The sequence below is a fragment of the Trichomycterus rosablanca genome, chromosome 11, assembly GCF_030014385.1.
Source record: "Trichomycterus rosablanca isolate fTriRos1 chromosome 11, fTriRos1.hap1, whole genome shotgun sequence".
NCBI classification, from domain to species: Eukaryota; Metazoa; Chordata; class Actinopteri; order Siluriformes; family Trichomycteridae; genus Trichomycterus; species Trichomycterus rosablanca.
Genome location: NC_085998.1, coordinates 12,671,851 through 12,679,114, shown reverse-complemented (window position 1 = coordinate 12,679,114; position 7,264 = coordinate 12,671,851). Strand labels below are relative to the sequence as shown.

Sequence of the window (7,264 nt, the reverse complement as noted above, 5' to 3'; positions counted from 1 at the left end):
CGGGAGGGCACGCACTTACGTGCTTGCGTCACACGTAACCTGGTGTCGCGATCTCTTCACCATGACTACCATTACCTCAGTTCGGAGCAACTCCATCGTGCATCAGGATAAATTAGCAACTTAAGAATTAGGGCCACCCAGACCAAATTTAAACATCAAGCAAGTATCTACAAAGGGGGGAAAATCATATAAGTTACAAGTAAATTACAAGTAAGTAATGTAATTTTTAAATAGTGAATTGTGATTGCACTTATTGTATCTCCCTAATTGTTTAATTGTACTTCTTTATTCATTGCACATCAGCCCCGATGCCAATCTTTATTCTGGATCTGCTGCACCTAAAATAAAATGCTATCTGATGAAAACTGAATTAAATTGTTAGTGTGAAGGCTTTACTTAATTTTATGATTAATGGTAAAGCCCCAGATAGCATACGGATGTGGGCCACTTCTGGCAACGTTACGGCACTGCCGGCTCACTGCCGGCATCGGCAAACAGCATATGAGCCAAAAGTGGCCCACATATAGGAAATGCTTATATGGCCCACATGTCCCAAAACAGATCTGGGCCACATCTGGCAAAGACATGGCACCACTGGCAAACTAAGTGAGCCAGTAATACTGGCTCTTATATTAAAAATGGTAATGTCCCACTTTCTAAAGCATTCAAATGCATTAATTTGCAAATAAATAAAACAAAAACGACAACATTTGCAAAATTAATGAAAATTAATACTACTACTGTAACTAAGAATAATAAGATACACTGTAAAACATTTCAGCCTCAATAAGTTATGTGAACTCATTTCTTCTTTTCAACTCAAATTGTCACGACAAGTTTTGGATTTTGAACTCAGGTTATTAAGTTTTCAGAAAATCTAACGTAAAATAATCAGTTGTCTTGACTACTTGTTAGTTTTTCTATGTTGTCAATGTTCATTTAACTCATGTCTGTAAGTTATCAGTTAAACAAAAGGTGGGGAAAGAGTGGGCTATTCCTATAGGTGGGACCATTTTTGAGTTAGACAGAACAATAATATTTTTTAAAACGTTTAAACCATGGGAGCATGGGGCTAACCAATTTTTTTCACAGTCGAAAAGCCATTAATATTAATACTGATAAAAACAAGAATAACACACGTTATACGATAGTGGACTACATTTTGCGGCGGAGGGACACACCTGACTCTGGACTACAGTTTGAGGCGGATTAATACACCGAGTGGAGTTTGGCAAGTTGGAGCGTTTACTACTGAAAGCATCAATGGCGGGAAGCAGGTGAGTTTATCAAAGTTTAAAACCTGTGTGATAAAAAGTGAAATTGTGTACGTCGACCATTAAATGTGACAGAACTGACGGATTTACTCGTTTCGTTATGTTTACCGAGGCCATGAACGCTTAACATTAGGTTAACAGTTAGCTACTACACCACTTGGGTTCATGGCAGATATTTTAAATAATGGTTGTGTTGGTTTGTGCTGTAATGAGTATAACGGAACGTTAACTGTGGTGAAATAAACTTTGGTTTGCTTTTAAACGAAACGTCTGCATGCGTGCTCGGGTAAGCTAATAGTGGTAAAGATTCTGTTAGCTAGCTAGCTAATTCGTTAGCCATCCACTTTCAAAAGTAAATAATGACTTGTAATAATGTGCGTTTTTACACTGTGTTGATCTGCTGAGCATTAAAGAATTTGGTTTTCTTTTTAAAGTTGTAATTGGGTTCAATTGACCTATGTAGGGATGAATGAAGAGAGCTAAATATCTCCCTATCCAGATATCAATTTTATTCACATACATTTTTGAGAACACAATTTAGCAGTCTTGTTTTTTCTCTCTGCAGAGTTCTGAAGATCCCTTTCATGAAGTGGAAATGGTCAAGGAAGAATACTACAGCACTACAAAGAGCAGATTTATTCCTAAACAACATTCATGGAACCTGTTTGCAATAAATGTGTTCAAAGGTGGCACTGTTTTTAAAAGATGTACCAAGAGCCAAGGTGAAAACTTATGAAATATTTGTTGTTTAAATAAATGATATTTATAAACAGAAGTTGTAAGTTGATTCATTGTAAAGTTTAAAGAAACTGGGAAACATTTATTAGTCAAGTCTAGAAATGACGAACATAAGCACTGTTAACTTTAGACAATAAGTTATGTAAATATAGCTGAAGTTTTATGAACTTAAAAGTGTGTGTTAAAATAGTGAGGAATTGTATGTTTATTTGACTAGATAGCTAATTTTCTAAAAATGGATAAAATAAACATATTAAGTTATTTTGACTCAGTGCATCAAGTTGAAACAATGAATAAAGTGAGACATTTAAATGTTTGTTGTATTGTTATATTGATGGAAAACATGATTAAGTGATGATTATTAAATCACAGGGTGTGATGATTAATGGGATTGGGAGAGGGGCATCAGTAAAATTTGGATCTGGGCCACATATGGCATGGTAATAGCCCAGTTGTGGGTCATTTCTGGCCCTGCTGGTTTAAAGGTGGCTGAGATGTGGCCCTTTTATGGCTGTAAAACGGCCGAGTTCCGGCAACCGCATCTGGCCCTCATCTGTGCCATCATTCCCGGATCATCATTGTGCCATATCAAATTTGCTATCTGGGGCTGGTCTCTCTCCATGTTCAAAGTTATTTGTGAGGGCAAACTGACAGATGACTTAAGATGTTAATTATTTAAGCTTTAATTTACCCATTGAACGGGTCACCTTGGCCATCATCGTAACAATTGCCCCCCCTGAGAGATTTGGCAGGAGCCGCCACTGCCTAGAACCTTTATTTCAGAGCTGTTACGCACCGGTTGTAGCATGTTGCTATCCATGGTGCTGAAATCTCACCGCTCACTTTTCCCCCTTGCTTCTCTGGATTAATAAAACAAATTACTCACTCAGTCATTCATTCACATTTGCTCACTCAATCACACAGTAGTGCAATAAATAAAATAGCACATATAAGGTTATACACAAGTGGAGCAATTGTTTGTGGTTTTGTTTGTCTTTTTTATGTCTTTTGTGGTCTTTTTTATGTAAAACTATCCCTAATCCCTGAGCTAGATTTAGCTTTATACAACAGTTAGTTCCGACCTTACAATCTGATTGGTTGAGAAGCGTTCTAACCGTGCTGATATTCGTGATAACAGCACGGCCTTTTCACACCACAACTGTATTACTCCGCTGACACGTTGCCATTAACGACAAGCTTCATGCACACAAACGCGCACGCAGGCGACACAGACTTTATTCCCGATCGAGATTTAAATCCGTTATCTGATATACAATGTAGCGCACTGTGTAGGGAACATAAATCCGCGATCTGATACACAATCTAGTGCACTATGTAGGGAACTTTAACGTGTTTGTAACGCAAACAGTTAGCTTAATACCCCAGTTAGCAGATCCTAAGAGTTCTGTTATCACCCATATCCTTTGGTGTGTGTGAGAGGTTTTTTATTTCTTTTTTCCCTTCGGAGGTTCTTGCCTTTTTCTTCTTGTTGTTCTTACCTCCCTAAAATGAGTTTTTGCATATTAAATATTTTTTAAATACTTTTATAAATATTAAAGCATATTTAATATGAAATTCAGGGCTTCTTTGATTTATTTTCTTTCTTTATTTTGTAAAAACTGTTGTATAAAAGCAATAGAACACTTGAGGTTGTGTGTTATCGTGTGTGATAACACACTCCCTCTCGTGTTCTACTGCTTAATTAAATATGGCCTTTATCAGTTGAATGGTACAGCAAATGAACAAAGAGTGTTTTAGAGTTGCAGGATTTTTTAATACTGTAAAGTCACAATTATTTTACCCTTACATAACATTGCTGATCTTAAAATGTACTGCTAATCTTTATGTCCTGAAGTTGGGTTTTCACTATGATTAAATCATAGGGAATAACAAACAAATAACAAAACATAGTGTTATATCTGTCACAGTACAAGGGTATAAGAGGATTTCCAAGACATTGAACATTCTTAGAGACATTATTGGGAGTATTGTCTGGAAATCCCAAACTTATGAAGAAGCAAATCTGTCTGGCCATGAAAGAAAGCCCAAACTCTTTTCCCAGATACCCCTGTGTTACTGCTATAGACTTACTGAATGACCTGATGAAGGCTGGAACAAATGTGTCAGTGATGACCATGAGATTACTTAACAACCAATGACTTCATAGCTGGACTCCACAATGAATGCCACTCTTAACCAAAAGCACAGAGAGGGTCTACTGGAGTATACCAGAAAGAATTTGGATAGGTTTGCAAAGCTCTGGAACATAGTTCTATGAAGTGACCAATGCAAACTGGATCTGTTCGGCTATGTGGATCAGTCGTTTGTCTGTTGCAAAGAAACTCAAAATGCTTTTTACCAGAATATCACTATCTTTACAGTCAAGCATGAAGCTGAGGCAGTGATATATGATGAAAGAGTAGATATGTGGGGTGGTTATTCTCCTGCAAGAACTGGCAATCCTGACTGGTATTATGAATTCAAATAAAAACCAATGCATGTTGAGAATGTTATGACTGAGAATGTGCTGAAACTAAATATTACTGATAACTGGACTTTCCAGCAAGCCAATGATCCCAAGCACACTTCCAAGTTGACCAAAGCTTTATAATCCTATAAAAATTTGGTGGGATTTAAATAAAAAAGCAGTATAAAAGCCATCAAACATAAAAACATCAAATATAAAAAAAATATCTTTTTTCTGTTTGCTGAGGCTTTATGTTCTACAGTATATTTCTAATATTTTTCAATTCCATACACATCACCAAAATAAATTTTTAAGGCAATGATGGTTAAATATTTGCCACTGGAAATCAAGATTTATCTGACTACTTGACAGTCTTTTCCAGATGTAGCGAGCCTGTTTCCAGTGCAGTGTTATTTCTATAAGCCCTTATTTAAAATAGGATAAAAAAGGTTTGTAAAACTGAAACAACAAATACACTTTAAAGTGTGTTTGCATCATATCTATACACCGATCTGGCGTAACATTATGACCTCCTTCCTAATATTGTGTTGGTCCCCCTTTTGCTGCCAAAACAGCCCTGCTACTGTGATGCACTGTGTATTCTGACACCTTTCTAACAGAACCAGCATTAACTTTGAGCTATAGTAGCTCGTCTGTTGGATCAGACCACACGGGCCAGCCTTCGCTCCCCACGTGCATCAATGAGTCTTGGCCGCCCATGTCCCTGTAGCCGGTTTACCACTGTTCCTTCTTTGGACCACTTTTGATAGATTATGACCACTGCAGACCGGGAACACCCTACGAGAGCTGCAGTTTGGCCCTTGTCAAATTCACTCAAATCCTTACAGTTGCCCATTTTTCCTGCTTCTAACACATCAACTTTGAGGGTAAAATGTTCACTTGCTGCCTAATATATCCCACCCACTAACAGGTGCCGTGATGAAGAGAGAATCAGTGTTTTTCACTTCACCTGTCAGTGGTCATAATGTTATGCCTTGTCAGTGTATATTCATGTTTTACCGACATACATAATTTTTAAGATTTAATTTTGACTCTGTGCGCAGAAAGTGGGGTGTGTTTTGCTTCCTTCACATTGTTATTTCACAGCAGGATCTTGCACAGCTGTGATGATTTTTGAAAAAAAGGATTGTAAGGAAAATTGCTGCTACGCCACATGTTATTTGGTTTAATGCTGTTGTGTACCACCTTTTGTGGTAGATAGGGAGAAACTTTGGAGAAGCTGATAGGTTTTCACAAAGGCTTGGCATAAAAAAAGAAAAACACCTGCACAGCTGGAAGAGCCAAGAACAGAAACTACTCAGGCAAAACACTGGCAGCTGGAGGTGGAACCTACTGAGAGATGCATGCAACACCAAAACACAGAGTAGAAATTCACTGTTGCTAAGAAGTGAGAACTAAAACTTGTTTGTATCAGCTTTATTCAGCTCAACTGTATGACTGTATGCAACAGTGAGTGTGGCATGCAATAGCAAATCAAGAATATTATTAGTTGTGTTGCCATGCTGACTGAAATATTTTTTTGAAATCTTTGAAATCTGCATCGTAGGACTTGATCTTGGTTTGGGACACAATGTATCTGACGCTAACTGGAACCACTTGTTGCAAGGCAGAAATCCAGGACAGAGTACTAATGCAACACATGGCAGAGTACACTTATTTTTTTTACTAATTATTTATAAAAAATATATAAAGTCACACATTCCCCAGTTTTTCATGACAAAATTAATTATGGAGGCAGAAACAACTTGAAAGCCAGTCTTTGTATGATCTTATCCTTAGTCCTATAATCATATAATATTTGCATTTCTTCAGATTGTATATTGTTACCTGCCCTGTGCCTGATTGGTGAAAAGATCTATTTAAGATATTGCTGGTGAGCTTAGACCCTTAGGCTTTTAGATTCACCATGATCAATTGAGTGGAACAATTCTTTAAAGACCTTTAAATAGTGTTATCACTTCAAACAAACCGAAAACAATGATGATAAACATGAAAAATCTAATTAAAATTTTAAAGGTTTTAAAGGAAGCAACTTTTAAACTAGCTAAGCAGCAGCATATTTTGTGTGAAATCTATAAATTCCTCAAAAATGCATAATTGCAGAATTGAAACATTTATATTGCATTTAGAATGTGATGTATAAAACAAATACACTGATCAGCCATAACATTAAAACCACCTCCTTGTTTGTACACTCACTGTCCATTTTATCAGCTCCACTTACCATATAGACACACTTTGTAGTTCTACAATTAGTTTGTAGTTCTGTAGTCCATCTATTTTACTGCAGTGCTGAGAATGATCCACCACCTAAACAGTACCTACTCTGTGGTGGTCCTGTGAGGTGAAAGCAGGCTAAAACAGTATGTAGAGAAACAGATGGACTACAGTCAGTAATTGTAGAACTACAAAGTGCTTCTATATGGTAAGTGGAGCTGATAAAATGGACAGCAAATAAAGAAACAAAGAGGTGGTTTTAATGTTATGGCTGATCAGTGTACATTCATAATTAGAAAAAAAGAAAGATTGTGTCACAGCAGTAATTTTGCCCAGACACAATGGTCCTCTATGAGCAGGTAAGAAGAGCATAAATCAGAACATCCAAGAGACCAAACTCTAAAAAAACTGAATAAATCCACAGCTCAAATTGCAGAATCTGTTTACAGGAGAAGTGTAACACTTCACAAAGCTAGACTTGAAAGCCATTATTCAAAATAAACAGTAATAAATCCTCCTGAGAGTTTACCATAAGGCATGTTGGAGA

At 37.0% G+C, this 7,264-nt stretch overlaps 1 long non-coding RNA gene across 1 annotated transcript; it reads left to right on the top strand.

Annotated features, from left to right (window-relative positions):
* Window positions 1-1,987, top strand: LOC134323588 (uncharacterized). The gene is made up of 3 exons (XR_010014066.1): window positions 1-210; window positions 1,152-1,277; window positions 1,840-1,987. It is a non-coding gene; the product is annotated as an uncharacterized LOC134323588 (long non-coding RNA).
* Window positions 1,988-7,264: the final 5,277 nt, after the last annotated feature.